Source organism: Primulina tabacum, chromosome 18 (assembly GCF_025594145.1).
Source record: "Primulina tabacum isolate GXHZ01 chromosome 18, ASM2559414v2, whole genome shotgun sequence".
Classification (NCBI taxonomy): Eukaryota; Viridiplantae; Streptophyta; class Magnoliopsida; order Lamiales; family Gesneriaceae; genus Primulina; species Primulina tabacum.
Genome location: NC_134567.1, coordinates 21,987,855 through 22,003,330, shown reverse-complemented (window position 1 = coordinate 22,003,330; position 15,476 = coordinate 21,987,855). Strand labels below are relative to the sequence as shown.

At 36.0% G+C, this 15,476-nt stretch overlaps 1 pseudogene; it reads left to right on the top strand.

The window, feature by feature from the left end:
• Nucleotides 1-372: 372 nt before the first annotated feature.
• Nucleotides 373-10,807, top strand: LOC142532628 (myosin-1-like; annotated as a pseudogene).
• Nucleotides 10,808-15,476: the final 4,669 nt, after the last annotated feature.

Below are 15,476 nucleotides of genomic sequence, written 5' to 3'. Positions count from 1 at the left end.
TTCTGAAGTTCAATTTTAGATTATTTTTAAATATTGGTGTATGATATTGGTGGTTGACGATGTACAAATTTTTCAGGCATTTAGGATTTTTGAAAAATTGTGTCGTTTTAATTAAATGTTTTTAATTTTATAAAGAAGAAAAAATATAATTTAGTAAGATTTTAAAATTTAAAAATAATGAACGTTTCATTTTTAGTAAAATAAAAAAAAATAATTTTAAAATTAAATATTTTGTTACCTTCCGCTCCATGTAAACGTTCCGTACATGAGCCTTACAATCAAACGTGGTTGGTCTATTTCGACCCTTGAAATACATTTGGTGCCAAAACAATTTGAAAATCAAATGGTGGCACAATTACCCTTTCTTCCCTCCATGTCCCTATCAATCATCGATGGCTGCCGAATTTGGCTTTAAATTTTCCCACAAAAGATAAATATCCCCACTCAAAGCTAAGCCCAACGCGGCTTTTTTCTACTTTTTCTCACTGTCACTGGGTTTTCTTCCTTTTTCATTTCTACTACTAATCGTTGTAAGTTTTTGAGCATTGTTCAATCTGTTTTTGCTTCATTCTGGGTTGCATTTGCTCTGCCAGATGATGTTTTTTTGTGGTTTCTTGTTCATACATCTCTCATGAAATTATGCTCTTTTTTTTTTTAAGCCGAGTTCGATCGGTTGAGGTGCGTTGTGAGTCATTAACGAAAACCCAGATTGGGATTTTTTTGTTGGCAGAGAAAGACAGTGGTGCGATAATTATGTTCCGTTTTTCTTTTCTGTGAGGCAGAATATCTGCCTGGAGATTGAAGATTAACTGTCGGCTAAATCTTTTACGCGTTTAAGTATTATTTCGGCAAATTAAATGCGTGTCTGACTGATCTAGAAGATATGATATTTCCTTCTCAAATTTTTTGGAGTAAGCTTTGATTTATTGATTGTGCATAATTTGCCAGTGGGGTTAGAGATTTGCTGTAGAGAATGTGACTGATTAGTGAGGAGTCGCTTAACTGTTATGGAAACTGTATGGTCCCCGCCATTAAGCTTGGCAGATGAGGATGTGGGACCTGTTAGTTAAAGCTTGATTCACTTTTTGAGAGCAAAAAAAGAAAAAAAAAAGCTTTCCTTTTGATCCAATTATTATAATTCTGTGAATGTGATTAATGAACTAAGGCAGAACAAAGGGAAAAAAAAGGACCTTCGTTGAGGAAAATGTCACAGAAGAAAGTACAGGGTTCGCCTTCACTTCAGTCTATCAAATCACTTCCGTTGATTTTCTGTCCATGGGAACTGACAGTATGTTAGAAAATGTTGAACGGCCGAGTGATGCCGAAATTGGCTCGGTTAATGAGGAATCACCATATTGTACTCTGGACTTGTCAACCAAAGATGGTGCTTCTTTGCGTGATGATGATGACTATATTCAGACTGTTAACACTACCACACGGTCATTTGAACAGCTGCATGCTGATTCTAAATGGAGCGACACCACCCCATATGCATCAAAAAAGGTATATAAATACAGGAATTTTCCTTTTTTTGTTACGTACTTGCATATTTGGAGTCCATTCCTTAAGTTATATAGTATATCACATTTACTGTTTATTTTCCAATATTATTTCTCATGCCTATTTCTAACATTTATCTCTGTTCTCCCCCGAGCATGTTTTTTCAGTTCTTCCCATGAGTTATTTTCTTGTGTTTTTTCTTTACTACGTCCCATTGCAGAAAACGAGGCATTGATTTGTCAAAGGGGTTAAGCTCTTTTGTATATAATTTTACCTAACACGAGAGACCAAAAATTCTGAATCGGAAACACATCTGATATGTTGCTGAATATGAAATTATTTTGGCTGAAGATACCCTCATTCAGGTAAAAATTTTAATTACCTTATCACCTAATAGTTTAACAGTCATTTCAGAAGCTTCAATCTTGGTTTAAACTGCCTGATGGTAATTGGGAGCTGGGGACAATTCTTTGGACCTCTGGAAACGAGTCATTGATATCATATGCCGAGGGAAAAGTGAGCATAAAATTTTCCATTGTGATTTTATTTTTGTTAAGCATTTAAGTTCATCCTTCTCCAACTTTTTTCCCATGTAGGTTTTGAAAGTGCATTTTGAAGCTCTGGTGCCAGCGAATCCTGATATACTCGATGGCATAGATGATCTTATGCAACTAAGTTATTTAAACGAACCATCAGTATTGCATAATCTTCAGTATAGATATAATCATGATATGATATATGTAAGTATGAATTTTTATTATTAAAATCGTTCAAATATTTGATTTTACCTGATGCTTTGTTTCTCACTTCGGTGTTCCTTTTAGACCAAGGCAGGTCCTGTTCTGGTTGCCATTAACCCCTTTAAGAAACTGCCATTATATGGCGATAATTATATTGAAGCATACAAGTGCAAATCTTTGGAGATCCCACATGTATATGCCATCACAGATACAGCTATTCGGGAAATGATCCGAGGTAATATGATTTATCCACCACCTTTACTACTCGAATCAGCGACCAAGTTAGTTGCTGCAGTGATTTAACACGCGATTTGTTTTCGTCTGCAGATGAGGTGAATCAATCCATCATTATAAGGTCAGTTTATCACTGATTTGATTTTCGTATTCTTGCAGCTCTTCTTCATTGCTTCATTGTGTTGTGTTACAAAGACAATTTTGTTGCATCATGTTATTGTACTAGCCAATTTTCATTTTTTAGAATTTATTGGGTTTTGCTTTCCCCTATTTGCAATATAAGTTTCTTGTGGCAATATCATGCTATTATAACGTTTGCCCTCTGGACTTTGATAATATGCAAGTACAATTCACAACTACTTAGACGATGTTTATAAGGGCTACTAAGTGGAGATTTCTCCACTCAAAAGAATCACTAAAAATTATACGCAACACACTTTCAAATGACAAAACATCAAATCAACTTCTTACCTAACACTTTCAATTCTTTTTAAATAACTATCAAAGTTTTTCCACTGAAACAATTAAAAGCCAGACCAAACACCAATTAAATTTTTCTGTTCTTCGTAGTTTCTGAAGCATTTATCGTGCAGCTTTTAATTACTAAACTGTTGAATCACGTAAGTACGTTTTTTCATGAATTGACTATAAAGCAGTTTTATCTAATTGAAAATGAAATTTTCTTATGTTATATTATATCTTCTACAGCATCTTAATCAAGAAAGCGCATGGCTTCAGTTCTATCAGTTTCACTATTTGTCTTTAAACTGCTAGAAAAAGTTGGGTCACTGCATCTTCATTATTTCAGACAGAAATGGCTAACTTAGTTTTATGCTGATGTTCAGTGCTTATTTCACCTGCTGAGCTATTTACTTGTGTAGAGTTCCTTTGATCTTTTATATAGTTATACTCTCTCTCTTCATCTAGTGGGGAAAGTGGTGCTGGAAAAACAGAGACTGCAAAAATAGCAATGCAATACCTAGCTGCCCTGGGAGGTGGTGGTGGAATAGAGTATGAGATTCTGAAAACAAATCCAATTTTGGAAGCCTTTGGCAACGCCAAAACGTTAAGAAATGATAACTCAAGCCGATTCGTAAGTTGCTCATTGGCTAGCTCTTTTGTTTCACCAGAGTGTGTGTGCAATCAACGTAACATGTTTTATATGAGTGATAATATGAATAGCCATCACCGTTTTGTTTTTTTCTCAAAAGTTCAAGAAACACGGACGAATTTTTCTGCAGGGAAAGTTGATTGAAATTCACTTCAGCGAAACTGGGAAAATATCAGGTGCCAAGATTCAAACATGTAAGATCTTGTCTTGCACAATGATGAATAATATTGAAGTAAAATCACCATTTAGTAAATTACGATGACTAATTTTATTATCTTTTTTTGTATTTTTCTTTTGACGCGGTCCATTCCGTTAAGTTTTACTTGAGAAGGTATTGTTTAATCTACTTTGGTTGATTTCAATCATCTTCTGTTTGTGATATAAAAGACTCTGGCTTACTGTTATGATGAACAGTCCAGAGTAGTTCAATGTTCAGAGGGAGAAAGGTCATATCATATCTTTTATCAGCTTTGTGCTGGAGCTCCACCCACCTTACAAGGTATAACATATGCTTCATCAACACTAAGATATCCCAATTGTAGTCCAAATATCATTTTATCTTCCAGTCCTTGTCCGTGCCTTTTCTTTCTTATAGTCTCATTCGTGTGTGCACCTTGGTATTTTTATACAGAGAAATTGAAGTTACGGAATGCCGATGAGTTTAATTATCTGAGACAGAGCAATTGCTATACAATTTCTGAGGTTAATGATGCCGAACAGTTCCGCGTAGTTATGGTATTGAACCTTATGGTTTAATCTCATGTTTTTTATTTTTACCATTTCAACTGATCTGAACATACTTAGACGTTTATCTTTTTGCTAAACCCAGGAAGCGCTGGACATTGTTCATGTTAATAAAGAAGATCAAGATAGTGTATTTGCAATGCTAGCCGCAGTTTTGTGGCTGGGAAATGTCTCATTTACGGTGGTTGATGGTGAAAACCATGTTCAACTAGTGGTGGATGAAAGTGAGTATATTTACATATGATGAGCAAAATTGTTTTTGCAAGTATGCATTGTATAGAAAATCTTTGATGCGATGGCTTGAATGTGCATACCTCCTTGTCAGTGCATGAATTTCTGTTTTGTATGTTCAATTTTCAGGTCTAATCAATGTTGCTACGTTGATTGGGTGCAATGTGGAGGAACTAAAGCTAGCATTATCTACTAGGAAAATGAAAGTAGGAAACGACAATATTGTTCAAAAGCTTACTCTATCTCAGGTTAGAGATTCCACAATGATCTATTGTATTTCGAATGTGGCTACCACTGACTTTAGTGGGTTTATAACTTTTGCATGTGAAACTGTCTCATGGCTTCTCATTCATTCTTTTAGGCTGTTGATACGAGAGATGCATTGGCAAAATCTATTTATTCTTGTTTGTTCGATTGGCTTGTTGAACAAATCAATAGATCATTAGCAGTAGGTAAAAAGTGCACCGGACGGTCCATCAGCATTCTCGATATCTATGGCTTTGAATCATTTGAGGTATGCACCTTTTATATTTTTTCTTAGCTTTCCTGTTTCTCTGTCTTTTACAATCATGTGCTTATCGTTTATTTATTTATTTAGAGGAATAGTTTTGAGCAATTCTGCATCAATTATGCCAATGAAAGATTACAACAACATTTCAACCGCCACTTGTTCAAATTGGAACAAGAGGTAATCTTCACTTGTCTTCTTTAACCTATGCTGTGCAGTTATTTCATAGTTCAAGATTAAATGCCGATAATGTATCATTTCTATCTAATCTTCTGAATTTGGTTAACTTTTTTGAATCTGCAAATTTTCTTTTGCAACACATTGAATGTGGTATGTGAAAGGTTTAAAGTTTCCATTGAACTGGAATTTATCCAATTATTCTTCAGGAATACGTTCAAGATGGTATTGACTGGGCAAAAGTTGAATTTGAAGATAACCAAGATTGTCTCATTCTCTTTGAGAAGGTATGACACTTTTCCAACAATTTACGCAACTAATGGTCTCATTCTGTCAGTTTTGACTAAGCTGCTGGACCTTTTGGCATTATATTCCATATTTGCTCAACTTTTATGAGGTTTAATAGTGACAATCTGGGAGAATTTCTTCTCCTAATTTTTTATTTGGGTGTATATTCTTTGGTATTTTAGGAACATGTTTGATGCACGATAATAAATATTAGTATAGGAAATCATACCCTTTATTTTGAGGTTGAAAGATGAACAACCTGGAAAGAATTTGGTTTCTTCAATTTTTCTTGGACATTTGTTTTCTTTATTGCAGAAACCATTAGGGTTACAATCCTTGCTAGATGAGGAATCAACCTTTCCGAATGGCACAGATTTGAGCTTCGCGAATAAGCTTAAGCAACATCTGAATTCTAATCCTTGTTTTAGAGGTGAAAGAGGCAAAGCTTTCACTGTTTGCCATTATGCTGGAGAGGTATTACTTTTATTACTGAATTTTTTATGATAGACTACTGATCCATATTTTTATCTCTTACAACCATTTAAAGAAAGAGAAAGGAAAAAAAATTTAGTCACTATTTTTTAGATTTCTCATTTGTGGGGCAGACATTAGATTAATGATTTTATGGTGAACTGAACTTGCTGAAGGATGATTATCGATTATAAACTTTTGCCTTATGTATATCAAATTAATTTTTTCGTTTGTTGTACCATTTATGGAACACATAAAATTGTTGAGTGGTGCCACTTTGGCCATCAGGTTGCATCATCTTTGATTTTTTTCATTACAGACATAAAAATCAAATATTTTGTAAACAGTTTCTAGTCACCTCTTAATGTTTGTTTTTTTTGTTTTGTTTTGTTTTTTTGCTCTGTTGAGGTTCAATAACTTTTTTGTTTCTTCCAGGTCATGTATGACACAACTGGGTTTCTTGAGAAGAATCGAGATTTGCTACATTTGGATTCCATCCAACTATTGTCTTCTTGTACTTGCCACCTCCCTCAGGCTTTTGCTTCCAGCATGCTTACTCAATCCCAAAAGCCCGTAGTTGGCGCACTCTATAAATCTGGTGGAGCAGATTCACAAAAATTGAGTGTCACAACTAAATTCAAGGTAACCTCTCAATCTTAAATGATCAGAGGATGAATAAACGTTGATGCCTCAGGCTCACAGCAATCAAACATTATGAGATCAACATGCAACATTTGCATTAAAAAGCTCAATGTTAATGTTGTATCTAAGATGCTATTTACATGTAGTTTATGAGTGAATAGATGCGTGGAAAAGAAGCTTTCTTATTCCCTTTTGTTCTCGTTAAGCACAACCTACATATATACAATGCAGTAAAGAAGATAATATCCTGATCTATCCACTATTTAAATTACAAAATAAAATGATAAACTTTTATTCTTATATCAAAACAAATCATGTTTGATGGACTCTTATCGGATCTTCAACACTCCCAGGTTGGGCGATATATATCGATCATGCCCAACTTGGACACCAAGTCTTCAAATTTTGGATGAAATAGGGCCTAGTTAGAATATCTGCAACTTGTAAGTGGTTAGGGACGTAGCAAAGCCTCATGGTTCAAAATTGCCATAGTTTTTTCATGCACTAATGGAATTGGGAAATCCTGAAGATTTCCTACTGATTGGGATTCTAGGTTAATAGTAGGTTTCTTATGAGACTGATTGGGATTCTAGGTTAATAGTAGGTTTCTTATGAGACGGTCTCACAGATCTTTATCCATGATACGGGTAACCCTCTCCATATTTACAATAATAAGCAATAATTTTGGCATAAAAAATAACACTTTTTGATGGGTGACTCAAAGTGGAGATTCGTTTCACAAAATTGATTCATGAGACTGTTTCACAAAAGTTTTTGCGCTAAGTTAATTATGGTTCTATATCTGTTCCTTTTTTTGGATCGATCATATTATTATTTTATAAATCAAAAGTATATACAAATAGATTGGGCATATCCAGGCTAATCAACAGCAAGCCTAACATACTATGTCATCCATATTATTGTTCTATGTATGTTCTCATCATATTCGGTATTCCATTGTATAGTTAGGGCTTTTGTAAATCTTATTTTCCAGTTTCACGTGGTCTATTAGATTTGACTGGATTAAATAGTGATTAAAATGAAAATTGTGGAGAAAGGGTTCTCAACTTGCCACAGTTTTTGATAATTTGGAAAAAAAACTTGCCATATTCTTTTGCTATTTTCTTCAAGTTTGAGGAGAGGAGAGGAGTTGGGGACAAAGGTGGAAATTTTATATTGGATTACGCTTCCCTAAGCAGTTTACTTCTTTTAATATTATTATCGTTTTCTTACTATTTCTTGTTAGTCAGGGCCAATTATTCCTATTGATGCAACATCTTGAGAATACAACACCTCATTTTATACGTTGTATAAAGCCCAATGACTTCCAATCTCCTGGTAACTACAATCAAGGGCTAGTATTGCACCAGCTTCGTTGCTGTGGAGTCTTAGAAGTTGTTAGAATATCGAGAGCTGGTTTTCCTACCAGAATGTCGCATCAAAAGTTTACTAGAAGGTAAAGAATAAAATACCTGATTATTCTACTGATTATCACCACTAGATTCCATGATTTATCAATGTGATCTCACCCACCTCTTTCTCTAGGTATGGTTTTCTTCTATTAGATCATGTTGCATCACAAGATCCACTCAGTGTTTCAGTGGCAATTCTTCGCCAGTTTAACATTCTACCTGAGATGTATCAAGTTGGCTACACTAAGTTGTTTTTCCGAACTGGACAGGTGGGAGTGAATCCCCTCTTCTTATAGCCTTCACTGTTGAGGAATTTGATATTCTGAATTCTATTAATTGAATGAAAAATAAATGAGGTCAAAGAGTTTCCAATTGTATCTGTGCCTATGAGTGTGTTTCGTCAAGCTAGGTTGCGATGTTAATTTTGTGTTATTGAGTATCGAGTTGCCTAAACTTTGACATAGTTGCCGTGACTCGTCGATATTCTTTCATTAAATTTCAGGAAAATTGCCTGTATTGGAAAATTCTCAGTGTCAGTTTGTTACATGCATCAATAATATTTGCTGTTGTGTTATCTTGGTACATCAATGGTATCTCTCTGAAAATGGCCTAAGAACAAATTGAATATTCTTCATGAATTTCGTTCCCTTGTTTTTCGCCAACCATTATGTGAGAAGTGTGTGTTAATTAATCAGGCTCCATTGGCACTCACTCAATTTTAATTGTACCATGAATCGTTTCAGATTGGTGTACTTGAGGATACAAGAACTCGTACTCTCCATGGTATCTTGCGTGTTCAAAGCTGTTACAGGGGTCATCAAGCTCGAGGCTATCTAAAGGATTTGAGGAGGGGTATCGCTGCACTTCAGTCGTGTATGTCTATGTCTATGTGGATATCTATTTTGGGACTGCATTTACAAAATAAAATTTTTCTAAGCTGTCAAACATGTTCAATGCAGTTATCCGTGGTGTCAAAACTAGAAAGGATTATGCAATCCTATTACAAAGGCATCGAGCTGCTATCTCCATCCAAAAGCAAATAAAATCCAGGATTTGCAGTAAAAAATTTAGAAATTTGAAGAAGGCATCAGTTCTAGTACAATCAGGTAAACTCTGTTACATAATAATGTGACACACACTACCTTAATGTAAACGATTATATTAAGTTGAAGCAGGCAGCAGTTTTATATTCTACCTGCTTTCTTTCTTGAAAAAACTGGAGAAATATTTATTTTAAGACAAATACAATAGGGAAATTAGAATTCATGACTCCACTATCGAATCAGTGATCACTGCAGCAGGACACATCCTGACCTTCGTAGCCATTGTGTGATAGAGCTATAACATTTACAAGCGAAAAGGGTATTCATAAGTTCATTTTTCTCTTTTCTTTATTTTATTTCTTAGTTATTCGTGGCTGGTTGGTTCGAAGATGTTCGGGAGACATAGGTTTGCTGCAATTTGGAGAAAGAAAGGTACTCAGGACTCGGTTTTTGGTGGATAATTTGAATTGTTGTATGGTTGCATGTTAGTATATTGTGGGCAGCAATTGATTCATATCCAAAGAAAAATATATGGCATGTTAGTATGTTGTGGGCAGCAATGGACACTAATGCTTCGATTTGTTAACACATCTAGCTAACGTCATGCCATATATTTTTCTTTGGATATGTATTTTTCTCCTTGGCTTGCTTTTTCATGATACCTATTTACAGCTTAATTTTTTCATATTTTGTACAAGGTTTGCTTAATTGGAAAAAAGAATCAGGTTGTTGTTTGTTGTATATATCTGAAAGACTTATTTTCATACATATCAACTGGAAATCAGGGTAACGAGCCAGAAGAAGTGCTGGTAAAGTCGTCATTTCTTGCTGAACTTCATCGTCGTGTTCTCAAAGCTGAAGCTGCTTTGAGAGAGAAAGAAGAAGAGGATGAGGTCCTGAACCAAAGGCTGCAACAGTATGAGAATCGATGGTCTGAATATGAGCTAAAAATGAAGTCCATGGAAGAAGTGTGGCAGAAACAAATGAGGTCGCTTCAATCTAGTCTTTCCATTGCGAGAAAGAGCCTAGCTTTCGACGATTCTCGAAGAAATTCAGATGCCTCGCTCAATGGAAACGATGATAGAGAATCTACCTGGGAAACAGGTAGCAACATAGGTATTCATGAAAAGACTGGAGAAAGATCGTCAAGTACTGGTTTAAACGTTATAGGTCGATTAGCTGATGAATTCGAGCAACGAAGTCAAGTATTCGGGGACGACGCCAAGTTCTTAATCGAAGTTAAATCAGGTCAAGTCGAGGCAGGTCTAGATCCTGATCTCGAGCTGCACAGATTGAAACATATGTTCGAGGCCTGGAAAAAAGATTACGGATCAAGATTGAAAGAAACAAAAGTGATTCTCCATAAGCTTGGGCATGAAGAAGGCTCTGGAGAGAAGGCGAAAAAGAAATGGTGGGGTGGGAGGAACAGTACAAGGGTAACCTGATTTTCTTTCCTTGAAGATATGGATTTTCTTGAACTATACATATTTTTGAGTTGACATTACCAAGTTTGTGTCAAGTTTGTGGGTAATGGAAACAGATAAGATAGATAGTAAAGATGGACTTGTAGTTGTGCTTTTGTAATGATTTTTATAGAAGATTGCAAATGCCATTCCTCATGGCATTGCTCTTTTTTCTCTGTAGTGTAAATTTGGTTGTCATTTTATTTATGAGGAAAGTTTAAATGTGTTTGCTGATTGAGGACACCTATGTTTTATGATCTCTCCTTCTGATAATGAACAAGTTTACTTTTTAGTTTTACAATTTATTTTTGTGTGATGGATAATGTGACAATCTGACCATAAAGTCTAGTTGCCAACTAATAGAATTGGCTCAAACATTATCTTATAGGCTCTTTGAGAGAGATTATTTTGATTTATACTTGAGTATTTAGATGAAGATTATTTCTCGCGAGCAAAATTTGAATTATGATAAGCCTTGCATGACACCTTCAATCAGCATAAGTTTTATATCTAATGAGCTAGAAATATGCAACCCGATATAATCAATCAAATCTAGCCCAAATCTACAACTTTAAACAGACCCTATAAAGTCATTATATATTTTTTTCCTTTTCCATTTTATTTTAGCGCAATGATAATTATATACCATTGATTTTTTTTTTTATAAAAAAATACTATACGTTGACCCCCTCAAAAAAGAATTTGTGTAGGCACACAAGATAATATTAATTATTAAAATGGCACATATAAAATTAATTTTGTCCAACTTTTTTTAGAAATTTTATGATATGGTAAAAATCTTATCAAATATCTAATTATATGTTAGATATATTACAAAATATTAATTGAAATATGCACTAATCAGGATTCTCCACTATAAAAAGTGGATTCCTAGCCCTTATCAAGGTACATTTTGCATACGTTTTTTATATGCAATTATTTTATTTACGCTAGTCATATATATTTTATCTCAAATACTATACTGACTTGAGTTCCTGAGTGACTTCGTATCCGGGCTGAGTTATCGGTTTATGGTATTTTAATGGTACAAATTTTTTGATCACATTTCTATTGATTGAATTAAGAAGAAAAAAATTTGCCGAAAAGAAAAACTATCGCCTAACCCCATCATCCATGAATGAACAAAAACAATTTCCTCGGTCGCAACTCCTCCGCCAAGCCAGCACTTTCATACATAAGCTCGACACTCAGTGAAACCAATTATACTTGGCAAATATATAAGTCCGACCTCGCACTCAACACTCAGTGAGCCCAATTTTGTTTGACAAATTCATAAGCCCGACTTTGCCCTCGGCAACATTAATTGGAGTTTTATCTATGGCTTTTTATTTGAGCTCGGTTTTTAATGGATTATTCTCTATAGCTCTTTATTCGAGCTGTAACTATTTAATTGAGCTCGTTTTTTTAGCAGATTATTCTCTCTCTTTATTCGAGCTAGGTAAGTGACGGAGCCACAGTCATTGCCACCTAGCCCGGGTGGCCCAATTTTTTTAATAAAAATTTATATGTAAATTTTGGATTAATATGATATTAACACTTGTAGATCAATTTAAAATATTAAAAAATTTTAGAATTTAGAATTTTAGCCCGGGTAGAGCCATTTTCCTGGCTCCGTCACTGAGCTCTCGGTAGTTAGCATATTATTCTCTATAGGTCTTTGTTCGAACTCGATTTTTAGCAGATTATTCTGTATTGCTCTTTATGTTAGTTTGGTCTTTAGTGGTTGTTTTTACTTCTTTTTATTTGAGCTCGGTTTTCAGCAGATCTTCACCCACAGCTTGAGATTGGTTTTCAAACAACTAAGATCATAAGTATATCAAACAATATTTATGTCCGGACTCTTAGTCATATATGGTCTTCTCGGACACATCATCAATCTAGATCTCTTTGATCTTCTTTCCCACAGCTTGAGATTGGTTTTCAAACAACTAAGATCATAAGTATATCAAACAAGAGTAAGTCTCTTGTGAGACGGTCTCACGAATATTTATCTGTGAGACGGGTCAACGCTACCGATATTCATAATAAAAAGTAATACTCTTAGCATAAAAAATAATATTTTTTAATGGATGACCCAAATAAGAGATCCGTCTCACAAAATACGACCCGTGAGACCGTCTCACATAAGTTTTTGCCATCAAACAATATTTATGTCCGAACTCTTAGTCATATATGGTCTTCTCGGACACATCATCAATCTAGATCTCTTTGATCTTCTTTCGATAATATAGATGTAATTTCATAAAATATATCCAGTTTCATAATTAATTATATATATAAGTAGAGTCTAGAGAGGACAACATAGGGACAACGCACCTCATTTTCATTTCATTAACAACTTCTTCCTCGTTCCTATATCCTAACTAAGTTATAATAATAAAAGAAATAATAAGTCTTTCAAGGATATTCAAGTTGATTAAGCAAGTTGATATCCCCATAGGATCCCGGGTCATCTATAACCCGGAAAACTAAATAGATAGTCCAAAACAGAATCAAATATGCAGCTCACTTTTTCATCAGCCGGGCATGGGATCACCCGAGATATTTTCTACCCGATCGATCAAGAGCCCGGGCTCGCATACAAGCTTCCGGGAGCTATCTACCCGGGCTGTCTCCAGAAGCGCACTACACTCGAGTACATCGGTATGGGCTATCTTATCTGTCAGAATAACATGGGTTTGGCGTGTTAGAGAAGTCACCAGAAGCAGGGTATGGGCAGCCACCCTACCATACTTAGTAGGTAGGCACTGAAAACAAGGTAATGATGAGATCTCCTCTTATAAATAGCAGATACGCTTCTCATTTACATATTATGGAATTCTGAATACTTAACCACTCACGTATATTCACACATATACAAGTCATTTCATCTTTCTTCTTCACCTGCTGACTTAAGCATCGGAGTAGATACATCGGACACTCCTCCGGCGCCCATTCACGAGTTTATTTCATTGTTTGCAGGTCACGGTAGAAGCCCAAAGTTACAGAGATATATTTTTCTCACAAAATATATCCTTTCCTTACTCATTTTTCTTAAATCTTATATCATCATCCGGTGGATCGCCTCGACTTTTGCTCACCCGATTTACCCGGATCACATCATTGGCGCTGTCTGTGGGAAATTGAGTCTAAGACGTTGATATGGCTCCTACCAGAATAACCAACTAGGATACTTCCCGGGCTCCTGGAGATGATACACTTATCTCAGGACATGGTGGTCCTCCACCCACAGGACCTCCATCTGTCATTACTTTGTCCTCGGAGGAGTTGGCTCGGCTTATATCCGAGACAGTGGAAAAAGCCATAGCTTGAAGCCCGGAGATATGCTTCTCATCAAGCTACGCATGCAAGAGGAGAGCAGGAGGTAGGGGAGGAGAAAGCGGAGAGGGAGGAGAGAGAATCGAGTGCTGGGTCCAAGTTCCCGACTGTGGTAGAGGAGTTGCAAGAGTTGAGTCAGAAAATGAAGGAGTTGGAGGGACAGATAGAGGGTAGAAGTCATTCCCGGGTAGTCGTTAAGGGTTGCCCGTTTTCTGAAGCTATTGTCCGGGAACCTCTTCCCAGGAACTTTAAGTCTGCCAAAGTGAAAAATTATAATGACAATGCAGACCTCGAGGAACATTTGGCCAGGTTCGAGAATATGGTCATGTTGCACTGTTATGCTGATTGAATTAAGTGCAAAGTGTTTTTGACCACTCTGGTTGACTCGGCGCAGAGGTGGTTTGAGGGACTGGCTCATCGGAGTATCCATTCTTTTGAGGACTTCCGGAAGATGTTTTTATACCATTTTAGTAGTAGTAAAAAATAAAAAAAAAGACCGCATTTAGTCTTTTTGAGGTTAAACAAAGCCCGGAGGAGAGTTTGAGGGCTTATATTCGGAGATTTAATAGAGTGGCTTTGGACGTCCCCTCTTGCGCCCCTGAGACCAAGACAACTGCATTCACCCAGGGGTTGAGAGATGGTGAATTTTTCCGGTCACTGACAAGGAAGATGCCCGGGGACTTTGAAGATTTGATGGTCCGGTCAGAAAAATATATAAATATGGAGGAGGCCTTGAAGCAGAAAAGAGAGTCGGTAAGGAGAGAGAGAGGAGACCGGATATCTAAGTCCGAGGAGAGAGGGCCGAGAAGGAGTAACCCGGGACATTTTTCTCATCATGTGCCCTTAAAGATTATCCGGGACCGGGAGATCTAAGAGTGTAGCAGGGACTTGCCTCCATCTCAGCAGCACACTAGGCTTGAAAAGAAGGGGTTTTGCGCCTTTCACAAAGTGTGTTATCACAACACGGAGGACTGCAAAACGCTCGAAAGAGATTATGTTCAGCCCTCTATCCAGGGACATAATCAACCCAGCAAGAGGCCGAGGTTGCCACCTTGGGCAGCTCGGCAGCTCGGTCATAGTGTCGGGGAGGATTCAAGAAATGTCTCGAGGGGGAGGAGAGATGCAGAGCCCGAGAGGAAGAAGTCTTCGCCCCTAGCATGGGGGAAATTAAAATGATATCTGGAGTGTTGCGACTTTGATTGTTGCACTCCCAAGAGCAGGTTGTCCACAAGTAGTATAATTCGGTGAGTCCGAATATCGTATCCACAGAGAAGCTAAGGTAATTACAAGTCTACAATATCTTTTTTTTTTCTTTTAATAGTTTGAATCTTTAATTGGTAATTTTTAATTGTTCAAATTTTAATTTAAGTAGTTAAGATTAAAGGATCCACTATTGGTATTTTAATAAAGTTATCATTAATGAACATTATTGAAATCCACTTAATAAAATGGTTCCAATATATATTAAATAATCATATTTATATTATGTTATATATTATTATCTTATAAGTATATAATATATATCAAAACTTGTAAATGTTGTCAAGTATTTATTATGCTATATATATATTTG